We start from the raw sequence: 12845 nt of genomic DNA, 5'->3' as shown, positions 1-12845 counted from the left end.
GGGTGAGAGATCAACCAAAGGACTTGTATGCAAGCATATAAGCCTAACCAATGGACACAGACACCAGGGGGTGAGGGCATGAGTTGAGGGGGTGGGGGGCAATGGGGCGATAAGGACACATGTAATACCTTAATCAATAAAGAAAATAAAAATAAAATAAAGTAAAATAATAAAATAAAATAAAAAATATTCCAGACCAAAAAAAATGCAGGGGGGTGGGGGAGGATATTATTTGGCCTTAAAAAGGAAGAAAATTCCGACACATTTGACAACATAGATGAAACTTGAGGACATTATAGTATGTGAGCAATAAGCTAGTTGCAAAAAGACAAATATTATATGATTTCACTTATAGAAACAGAAAGTATGACGGGTTCAGAGGGATGGGTGAAGGGGGATATGGGAGTTGTTTATTGGGTGTAAAGTTTCAGTTTGCAAGATGACAAGCTCTGGAGCGCTGTTCACAACAATGTGAATGTATTTAATACTATTGAGCTGTGCACTTAAAAATAATCAAGATGGAAATTTGTATGTTACATGTCTTTACCACAGTTAAAAAATGTGAGGAATGAGCAAAATTACTATATGGATAGAGATACTCTTCCATGTATGCATTTAAATTACAAAGGAAAACAGAAAGTGATTATCATGAAGTCCATCTAAAAAATAAAAACCTTTGCCTAACCTAGGGTTTCAGTGAGTTTTTCTGCAAGTTTTTCCAGGTTTGTTTTTACATTTAGAGCTATTGAGTTAATTTTTGTATAACATCTGAGGCCTGGGTCCTTTTAGGATTTTAATTCTCGAATGAATTATGATGCAAAGACTAACATATAGCTAGAATTCCTCAGCTGCAGTGGTAGATGCGGTGGATGTTCTATTCCAGCAGCAGCCTCTTGACCAGAGCCCCCTTCATTTCTATCTTTGAGTCTGACAAGGCAGCTGCATTGAAGATAACATTGTATTTGTGTTCAACAAAATATAAAAATTCCTGAATAAACAATATCCCAAAATAACAGTAACAACAACAAAAACCACACACCTTCTTTAGAAACAAATACGAGATAATAAATATCCTTTTCTGCACTACATTTAAAAATGTTTAAATTCAGGATTTATTATAGCCATTGAACAAGAATAAGGTTGATTTACATTTCACTGCTTATTTGAAGAGTTGTATGAAGACACCTGGACTGAACAGTATAATTGTTATTTATCCAATTATATTTAGATACATAGATTGATGTCCTAGAATATTGCTTGTTTGGTCCATCCCTAAAGCAGCTATGTTTATGCGCCTCTTCTCAGGTTTCCATAACAGAAAGAGATTTATGTTCTTATTTGGTTGAAATTTGGGAGAGGGGAATAAATATGCATTCTCAAAAACACTCTGGACCTTTAAATGCTTAAAAATTATTTTCATGTTTACCTTTGCCTTTATGATGTTGTCCATGTGTTTACAAGTGATGACACGCAGGTTTACATGGATAATGTCTGAATGAGCACTTGTGAATGCTAAATGCAGGATCAGAGGTAAGAGAACGTGGGCCTTGACACTAGGTGGACCTGTTTCACTCTTAGCTTTGGCACTTATTAGATTATAGAGAGCTTCTTAGTCTCTCTGAGCCTCATTTTTCCCTTTTACGATATAAAAAATTCTACAAAATGGAGAGAATTTTTCCTGCCTTGGATGCATAGACTAGGTTTTTTATAAACATAGCTAGCTAGAGGAGGCCCTGGGGATTGAGAGGAGACAGAGTCTGAGCTGGATCCTGAGGGATGGATAGGATGCTTTCTCTGACTTTTCCTTTTCACCTGCTTTTCTGTTGCTCTGACAAAGAACACATCTCTCCCCCACTGCCTGCCTTTGCTGTTACCATGGTGATCCAGGTTCTATATAGCAGGCCTTAGTGATAGGACAGATTGTTTTTGCGATTTTGTGAAATCTCACTCTCTAAAATAAGGACCAAGCAGTCACGGCAGCAGTTACATGTGTTGGGCAGATTTCTGCCACCTCTCGGCCACATGGTAGGTGCAGAACCCACTGTCAGCCTGGCGTGGCGCCAGGTCCTGGTATCCCGGTGATGAGGGAGGCAGTCATCTGAGCTGATAAGATGCAGCAGTTGAAGATTGCCGTTGGCTTTTCAGTTTCCTTTCCCTTCAGTGTCTTTTCTGTGCCACATGCCTCCATGTTTTTCCCTTTCTGCCTTCAAACATCTGATCTCAGATCATCTGAGTTGACACAGCAGAAGTGGGCATTAAAACAGAGATTCTTAGAATTGATTTCAGAAAACCTTTTACTATAAAAAATGTTTAGTAAATTAAATTTAGTAAATTATCATTTTTTAATTTAGTAAAAAAATTACTAGAAATTATTTTTAGTACTCATCACCCAACTTCAATAATTATGAATTCATGGCATATATATACATATATATACATATATATATCTTTGTATATACATCAAAATATACATATATTTCATCCTCACCTGTATTTTTTTGCCACACATCCCAGAAATTATGTCACTGGACCCATAAATATTTTTTATTGTTGACACTATAATAGATGTCCCCATTTTCCCCCTACACTCATTCCCGTCCCCCGTCCCCCCCTCCCCCGCCCTTATTACATTGTTGTCTGTGTCCATGGGCATAAAGATTTTAACAGAACCTCTAAAAGGTAAGAATTGTTGTTGTTTGTGTGTGTTTAAAATGACCACAGTGCAATTTAAATTGACCTTGGATATATCCTGTTTTTCTTTGATAAGTTCTGAAGAATAAAATTGACTTGTGCTTTTTCTTTGCATGAAAGCTTAACAGCAACAAGAATTTCCATTTTGTGATAAACAACTAGCGAAATGAATAAAGCTTACATAACAGCTATTTTCAAACAGTGAAACTCAGGCAATATAGAACTGTGAGACCTGAGAGGACTGGAATAAGTACTTTAGGCTATATTATTTTCCAACCTCTCTATTCTGGTGGGATCAGTGAGATTCTATGTTGTTTGACACCTGATTTATCTACTGCACACCACTCCCAGCTTCTGCTCCTATTCAGGGCCTGTGTGTGTGTGTGTGTGTGTGTGTGTGTGTGTGTGTGTGTGTGTGGCATGCCCCTTAGAACACTATACTTGTGGAAGCAAATAGATAATGAAGATATCCCATTAATGCCTGCTTTAATAATTTTCCAGTTCAAAATCATTATTGCGATATAAAAAACTCATGATATTCAACTTTGATTAATCATTTTTATATTTACATGTATGATAGAGCAGCCCATAATTGTTTTCCAAGAAAGATCTGTGTTCTAGCTTTAAAAATAAATTCTATAATCACCAATACAGAAATGATATTTTCATCTATTGAGGTGCGAATTACTTGTGCATTCTATCAGAGTTAGAATAGAAGCAAATAGAAGCAATATTATCTTACACAAATGGTAACATGCAGTGCTACCATTGTGCACCTTGCTCTTTCTCACTTAACAATATACATTCGCCCATTCATTTATCATTTAATATTATTTGTAGAGCTCCTAATAAATGCCAGGCCCATTCTAGATGCTAGGGATGCAGCCTGTCTTTTGGGTGCATTGCCCTGACATCAGCAGTAGCTACAAGTTCAGACTCAAAATCCAATTAGTAGGACCCAATGGGACTGAGTCTAGCACTAAGTTTACTCTATAGACATAAACAGGTTGAGGAAAACAGCATGCAAAACATCTTTGTTCTCATTGGTGATCCAGCAACTTCACACAGGGAGTGCAAACATAGTTTTCATGAATGAGGTCAAGGTATATGGGATTCATCTCGAAACAGAGAACGTACTGTTCTATTTTTGTACCTGTCACTTTATATGATGCTAGTTATGTAGACCCAAGGTGTGCGTGCCAATTCATTGCTCTCCTAGTAAGCAAGACATGTAACAAATTTGTGGTATGCAATAGTCCACATTTATGCAAGGAAGTGGTGCTGTGAGAAGGCAAACCCAGGATTACCTCCCCAAGCGGAACTGCTCCTCTCCCTTTACTCACATACATGCACTCTCTTCAGGGGAGACAGACAAAACAAGCAAGTATGTCCTAAGGACAGTACTGGTAAATGCTGTGACAACCAATAAGGATAAAGAACTAGAGATGACGGAAGATGCTCCTTATACCACAGCCAGGGGAGTCCTTGTATATTTATCATTCGTACACAGGTAAGTACAGCCATAGGATTCTTGCTCAGGAGCAGATTTGCTGGGTCAAAGAACATGTGCTTTTTGTAATTTTGATAAATATAGTCAAATTTTCTTCTGTAGAGTTTGCTCAGCTTAATACTCCCACCAACGAGGTGCCTGTTTCCTACCTACACCTTTGTCAACATAGGGTGCGTAAGTTTGGAGTCTGAGCCATCTGATATGTAAAGAATAGAATCTCATCATTCCTTTGTGATTCCTTTTATTATGAATGGGTTTACACATTTATCATAACTTTAACCCCCTTTCCTGAGAACTGTTAATTCATGTCCTTTACCCGTTTTCTTTTGTTGTGATTGTATTTCCTTGTATAAATTCTCATTGCATTAAAAAATAAGCCTTTTGCCTGAAATGTGTAATAAATATTTTATTTCAATTTGAAATTTATCTTTTTGCTTTGTGGTGTTTTTCTAATACACTATTTTTTACTTTTATGGAATTTAAACTATTAGTTTTTTATGACATCTCCATTCTGGGATTATAAAAATAATTTTATCTCATGTTTCCTGATAGGACTTTCCTGATATCATTTTTAATATTTAAATTTATTATCCATCTGGAGTTAATGTTGATACAAGGTGTGAGATGTAGAATCTAAAATTTGTTTTTTTCCATATGCTATCCATTACACCACCATGATTTATTGAATAACAACTTGATAATATTTCAGAACTTATCTACCTGCTTTAATTGGTAACCTAAGATATACACACTTTTGGTCTTTACTAAAGACTACAACCTCAAACTTTGTGTTGCTCAACTGTGATAAAAGATGATTTACATGGAGGACTGCTTAAAGGATATTCATCTGAGAATTTTAAATATCTGTGTGCATTTTTTCCATGTTTCATTTCTGCATTAAGACAGAGAGTTGTTGTTTTTAAATCCTCATCCTAGGATATTTTTCCATTGATTTTCAGAGAGAGTGGAAGAGAGAGGGAAAGACAGAAAGAAATATTCATGTGAGAGAAACACATCAATTGGTTGCCTCATTGGTGATCCAGCAACTTCACACAGGGAGTGCAAACATAGTTTTCATGAATGAGGTCAAGGTATATGGGATTCATCTCGAAACAGAGAACGTACTGTTCTATTTTTGTACCTGTCACTTTATATGATGCTAGTTATGTAGACCCAAGGTGTGCGTGCCAATTCATTGCTCTCCTAGTAAGCAAGACATGTAACAAATTTGTGGTATGCAATAGTCCACATTTATGCAAGGAAGTGGTGCTGTGAGAAGGCAAACCCAGGATTACCTCCCCAAGCGGAACTGCTCCTCTCCCTTTACTCACATACATGCACTCTCTTCAGGGGAGACAGACAAAACAAGCAAGTATGTCCTAAGGACAGTACTGGTAAATGCTGTGACAACCAATAAGGATAAAGAACTAGAGATGACGGAAGATGCTCCTTATACCACAGCCAGGGGAGTCCTTGTATATTTATCATTCGTACACAGGTAAGTACAGCCATAGGATTCTTGCTCAGGAGCAGATTTGCTGGGTCAAAGAACATGTGCTTTTTGTAATTTTGATAAATATAGTCAAATTTTCTTCTGTAGAGTTTGCTCAGCTTAATACTCCCACCAACGAGGTGCCTGTTTCCTACCTACACCTTTGTCAACATAGGGTGCGTAAGTTTGGAGTCTGAGCCATCTGATATGTAAAGAATAGAATCTCATCATTCCTTTGTGATTCCTTTTATTATGAATGGGTTTACACATTTATCATAACTTTAACCCCCTTTCCTGAGAACTGTTAATTCATGTCCTTTACCCGTTTTCTTTTGTTGTGATTGTATTTCCTTGTATAAATTCTCATTGCATTAAAAAATAAGCCTTTTGCCTGAAATGTGTAATAAATATTTTATTTCAATTTGAAATTTATCTTTTTGCTTTGTGGTGTTTTTCTAATACACTATTTTTTACTTTTATGGAATTTAAACTATTAGTTTTTTATGACATCTCCATTCTGGGATTATAAAAATAATTTTATCTCATGTTTCCTGATAGGACTTTCCTGATATCATTTTTAATATTTAAATTTATTATCCATCTGGAGTTAATGTTGATACAAGGTGTGAGATGTAGAATCTAAAATTTGTTTTTTTCCATATGCTATCCATTACACCACCATGATTTATTGAATAACAACTTGATAATATTTCAGAACTTATCTACCTGCTTTAATTGGTAACCTAAGATATACACACTTTTGGTCTTTACTAAAGACTACAACCTCAAACTTTGTGTTGCTCAACTGTGATAAAAGATGATTTACATGGAGGACTGCTTAAAGGATATTCATCTGAGAATTTTAAATATCTGTGTGCATTTTTTCCATGTTTCATTTCTGCATTAAGACAGAGAGTTGTTGTTTTTAAATCCTCATCCTAGGATATTTTTCCATTGATTTTCAGAGAGAGTGGAAGAGAGAGGGAAAGACAGAAAGAAATATTCATGTGAGAGAAACACATCAATTGGTTGCCTCCCACAAGCGCTTGACCAGGGTGGGGAGGGGAAAGAGCCTGCAACCGAGGTACGGGCCCTTGCCTGGAACCCTTGACCAGAATCAAACCCGGGATCCTTTGGTCCACAGACTGACGCTCCATTCACTGAGCCAAACCCACTAAGCCTGTTATTGCTCTCAATATTCTGGGAACTACCTTGAAAAAGACCCAACTATATATAAAAACAAACAAACAAACCAAATGTGACTGAATCCTATTCATTTCGTAGGATTGCAGAATGGAGGTATTGGAAAGGTGTTATCTGGCCCAGCTTCCCCTCCAAGAGTTATTTGGCAAATATTAAAATAAACCCCAAATTTAACTTTTTCCCCTATATGAGAACTAAAGTGTCTTTTAAAGAAATGGGAAGTCTGTTTGAATCAGAATGAAATATACACGTTTCTAAACACTAAAGTGTTTAAATACTTTCAGAACCGAATTATGATCTGATATTTCATTTGGTTTAAATTCTTTTGGGGAAACAATTCCTTTCACCTTTTATGGTAGGTTGGCTGCTAGAGGGCCTGTGATCTCGCTGTGCTCCTGGTACCGCCCCCAGCTCTGGCCCCGCCCCCCAGCTCTGGTCCCCCACTGTGTCCTGAGCAGTCAGGCGGGAATCAGCAAGGACATTTGCTGCAGCGGAGAATACATTGTGCTGATTTAGGAATAACAGCTCTGAGCTGATGATATCAGTAGCTTTTAAATAGCTTATTTAAAACTCTCTGCAGTGACCTCAGCTACACGTGATGCCACTTAGCTCATCTAGACGTGGGCAGGAAATGTAAGAAGGATGGTTGACAACTGGAATTCCAAGCAGCAGTATCTTCAGAGGCCCATTTTAGGAAAGAACTGGAATGAACAAGTTGAAGATTGAAGATATCCTTGGTATCCAGTGACCACGATGTAGATATAGAACCTGTGTGGCCCAGGTCCTGCAAGTCTGGGGAGAAATCTTGCCTCCCTACAGCAGTTGCACATGGTGTTTCTTGAGCTCTGCACATACCTTCTATGGTGGGAGATCTGGCCCCCGTTTCTGGTTCCCTTTGTATTTTGTTGATTCTGCAGGAGATGACTCCGGGGACTCATGGACACGGTCCTATCAGTCACTGTGGATTTCTCCTGTTGACCCTCCTTATGATTCTCTCTTGCAGCCCATGTGGCCACCATAGCAGGTGATGCCTCCTGAGGTTGGGGGCATCAGGCCGTGGATTCCTGACACCTAGAGTGCTGATGTCTGCCCTGGGAGCACGTGCCTTGTTGCAGAGCCCACGTGAAGGTGCTGCTCCCAGCAGAAGTGCTGATGGGACAGGACCCTGAAAAGCTGTGCTTAGTCTTCTGGAGCCTTCAGTGTGCTAAAGCTACACCAATGCAGGGGACACTTTGGCATTCGTAAATGCCATTTATCTGTTAATTAGACACCAAAATGATACCATAAAATCTCTAGCACTCTATACCTGTTACTAGTGAAGTATTCATGGACCATCATTAAACATGATCTTACTAAAAACTTGACAATTTCACAACACCCAGATCATCACAGGACTCAACACCTTTTCAGTCTAATCAAAGATCTGTGTGTGCTGTTTAAGAATCAGGACATAAAGTCTCCAACTGGTTTGTGTCCTGCTTTTTCCACTTATTTCTATCAAATGCTTTTTATTATATTCTAAAAATAAAATCACAACTCACATAGAATACAATGGAGAAGGAGAAGTCAAAGACAAGTTTATATGGAGTGAAAGAATGTTAAAATCAATTTACGAATGGGCAAAACCTTTTTTTTCTATGTGTGTGGGGGTGGAATTGGGTGGGGTAGTAGAGTGGACTGGAGTCTGTTGAGTCTCCATCAAAGAGAATTTACGAAGCTGTAAAATAATTCAAATATAAGGAAAACCACAAACTCCATAGAATCAAATCACCTGTAAATGTGTGCTGTAAATGAAGCCTAATTTCCCATTGGAGACATACAGTAATCTTTTTTTTTTTTTTTTTTGCTTATTCTAAATTCTTAACTTTTTCTTACACCAATAAAATGTACTATAAGAATGTTTCCAAAGTATTGATCCATTGTGGAGAATTAGAAGTAGGACAGAAAGAGGTTTAAAGAAGTAAGCCTAGACACACATAAATAAAAAAAAGATATTCAAAGAGATTCTAATTATCTGTCTGATCTGGAGATGGGATGTGACAGAAGGGAAGAGCATTTGCTTCAACTCTTATAAAAGTCCTAAATATGTCACTCATTCAGACAGTTCCTTCTACTGACCACTAGGTGTTGCTAAGCAGGCATGATGATCCGAGGCTTGAGGAGAAGCAAGAGTGTCACCTCTAATCCATCCCTGGTAATGTTCAGCTGATAAACACATTTAAGCTACTTGGTGGCAAGACATTTTACCTAGTCCCGGGCTTGGCACATAGTCAGCATTCAAAACATATTTCTTGAAATAAATTATTCAGAACACAGGGGGTTGCTTTTATACCGTAGGCATCCTAGAAATGTGATATTTTGGAGTAAGGATTCTTTACAACCTCTGGTCATATTCAGGCAAAGAGAGAAAACATTACAGTTTGGAAGTCACTTGGCCAATTAAACAAAACGAGGTAAATTTAGCCATGAAACGAGACTTGGTAAATCTATGAACTGTTTCCATTGCCTGTAAAAATACAGACAATGCAAAATACTTGTTTCAATGAAGACAGGATAACCATCCCTTTCTTTGGTTTCTGTTTTGCTCAGTGCCATCTAATTTTTTTTTTCACTCCTACACCCCCAAGCTTTCTAATAACTTCCAACTAATGTTGGTGCAATGAAAAGTGGATGGTGAGCCATCTATATAGTTTTACATAATCTACTGTGGACGAAAGGGGCCACATGCTAACCTGACAAGCCCAGGGAAGGCCTGCATAGCAGTCTTGCAAACTCAGAGACCTAAAGTAACCACAAAGGATGGTCTGAAATTAAACTTTAACTAAAAGCAGTTATGGTGGGTTGTTACATCCTAGGCCGGTATCTTCACTGACAAGGTCAACCTTTACCTTAACTGAGCCTGTCTTTTTGCATCTATAATAACATACCCTTGGCATGTCTGGGTAACTTGTAACTTCCCTTTTTCTGGACCGCTTGGGGCACAACCAAATGTGCTGGGCGCCAGGACAGATACCACAAGTTCCTTCATTATCGTGTTAATTGTTCCTGCACCCACCTAAGTATGTGTCTATCATTTTACTTTTTATCCAATCCCAGGGGATTCCCTGCTTTGCTTTCTCCCGCCTCTCTAGTCTATAACCAATGGATTTCATGTAACCCACCTACGTCCCTTTCCTTTGATTGCAAATGTATAAATACAGATGTAACCTACCATCCTCCGGAGCATTATCTCAATTCATTGAGGTTCTGCTTCCTGGCATATGTCGACAGTTTGGCTCAAATAAACTTACAAAAATTCTTTACAGGTTTCAATGTTTTTTTTTAAAGTTGACACTACATTAGCCTAAAATGAAAAGTGAAACATAGAGGGGCAGTGACTGCTGGTTAGATACAGAGTTGGGAGAAAGGAGGAGAGTGAGTCAGGAGGCTGTTAGAAAAAAAACCTCAAGAACAGATCTTCCTGCCCCTGACTTTCCTGGGGTTTTGCCTATGCAGGGCCTTTCACTCGTCCACTATTAAAAGTGCCCTGATTTTACTTTGGGGGATGAGCCCTCCTCCATCAGGCACTGTCCAGGTGGCTGAGAGGGAAGCACTGAGACAGTCTAGTCCCATCAAAGGTGGGGTCCCTGGAACTTATTGTAGAGCCTGGAAACCATTGAAATTCTTTTAGTTTGTGTCTCAAAGACACCACATACTAATTCTTGCTTCCTGGAACACCACAGCTGCCCTGATTTCTGTCCTTTCAAAGACCTGAGTCTTCTTTGTATGCATATATGCATAAACCTTGGATACAGACAATAGGGTGGTGAAGGCCTGGGGCATAGGGCGGGGCCAGGCTGGAGGAGGTTGGGGTGGGGAGGGGACATATGTAATACTTTCAACATAAAGATTAAAACACACACACACACACACACACACACACACACACACCCAAAGACCTGAGTATTTTTTCTTTGAATAAGTTAGCCATTCCACACTCTTCTAGTGAATTCCTATTTGCTTATCTTAGTCAGAGTTGGTTTCTATTGATTGCAGCCAAAAACTGCTAATATAATGAGGAGAGGGAACTAGTCAAAAATCTAGTCCTATGATTACTTCTATAATCTTTGTTGAACTTATCATTGAAAAGAATCAGCCCCACAATTTATGCAAAGAAAATTTCCCTGTCAATTTGTTTGATGATTACCTTAGTTTGTAAATATCCCATGAACTGATGTTTGGTACCTTAAAACTAAAATATAGCCCCTGGATATGTGAAAATGTATGTTTCGATGCATCTCTGTTTTAAGTAATTCTTTTCATGTTTTCTAAAAATGTGGCTCTGTGGTTGATTGTCAACCTATGAAACAGGTCACGGTTCAATTATGGTCAAGGACACATGCCTGGATTGTGGGCTTGATCCCCAGTAGAGGGCGTGCAGGAGGCAACCAATTAAAGATTCTCTCATCATTGCTGTTTCTATCTCTCTCTCCCTCTTCCTTCCTCTCTGAAATAAAAAATATACTAGTACATATATTTAAAAACATGGATCAGCCCCAGAATAATGAAGACTCTTTGAAAATGAGAAATCACTAACATTTACAGGCACTTACTAAATGTCCCAGACACTTTTCTAAACATTTACAAATATCACCTTATTTAAACTTCAGAATGACCCCATTGAATAGATGTTATCATCCCCATCTTACAAATGAGAAAACTGAGGCACAGAAGGATTAAAGAACCCGCCCATTTTCACATGGCCAGATAAACATTCTCAAAGTTTGCTGCATAGAATACTAGTTTTACAGAATTCTGCTTGTTTCCTGTGGCTTCTGTAACAGAGTACCACCAACTGCATAGCTTAAACCAGCAGAAGTTTATTGTCTTACAGTTCTGGGGGTTAGAAGTCTGAAATCCAGGTGCTGGCAGGGCCATGTTCTCTATGACTGTTCTAGGGGAGACTCTTGCTTGCTTCTTCTAGCTTCTGCTGCTTGCAGGTAATCCTCAGCATTCCTGGGCTTAAAGATGTATCACTCCAATCTCTGCCTCTGGTGTCATGTGACTGTCTGCTTTCTGTGTTTCACTCCTCTTCTAATAAGAGCATTAGTCATATTGGATTAAGGGCCCACCTCCTCCAGGATGACCTCATTTTAGCTAAACTAATTTCATCTCCTAAAATCCTATTTCCAAATAAGATCACATTCTAAGGTACTAGGAGTTAGGACTTCTTTGGAGGGGGGGATACAATTCAACCTATAACAAGAATGTTAATAGACATTGCTCAAAAAGAATTCCGTGGTCAAATAAATTTGGGAAACACAAGATTAAACACCGCTACAATAAGACTGTCTGTTGCAGTACTTGAATTTGTTCATCTAAAGGTGAGTCACTAAGCTGAGACTGTAATGTACAATTTCTCAAACATGTTTGAGTACGGATTGCTTTTTTACCAGCCTACTGTAGGGTTAGTACTCTGTGTGTCAAATGGTCCTCAGGCTGATGGGAGGCAGCAGTACCCTGGTAAGATCTCTCCCTTCTTTTCTGGTTCTACCTCTTACCTGCTCTGTCACCTTGAGACAACTGCTTACTTTTCTGAGCATGAGTTTATTGGTGTCTCAGATGGAGACAATAGTGAACTCCCCCCTATGGATTTCTTGTAAGGACCACAATAAATGAGGCTGGCTGAAAAATAGCCGGTAGAGTACTTGGCATAGAAGTGGGCATTCATTTAATAGTAGCTACCTTTGTTATGCTAACCTGTTGGTTGTGAATTTCTTGGAATGTTTATTAAGCATTTCTAGGATCTCAAGAATCATTTCAAAGCCAGGACTTTTTCTACTGAGAAGGTTTTCTTGTTCATTTTTCCTCTTCTTTTGACCATTTTCCTTCTATTGAGGAGAATGATTTTCCTTATGGTTATACAAATTTCCAGCTGCACGTTTAACAGTCTCCAGCATTAGCACAGAA

General features: G+C 38.5%; 1 pseudogene; it reads right to left on the bottom strand.

Annotated features, from left to right (window-relative positions):
* Positions 1-11813, bottom strand: part of LOC102250407 — a 17980-nt pseudogene extending 6167 nt beyond the window's left edge.
* Positions 11814-12845: the final 1032 nt, after the last annotated feature.

This window comes from Myotis brandtii, unplaced genomic scaffold (assembly GCF_000412655.1).
Source record: "Myotis brandtii unplaced genomic scaffold, ASM41265v1 scaffold84, whole genome shotgun sequence".
Classification (NCBI taxonomy): Eukaryota; Metazoa; Chordata; class Mammalia; order Chiroptera; family Vespertilionidae; genus Myotis; species Myotis brandtii.
This window is presented reverse-complemented; position numbering and strand designations above follow the sequence as displayed.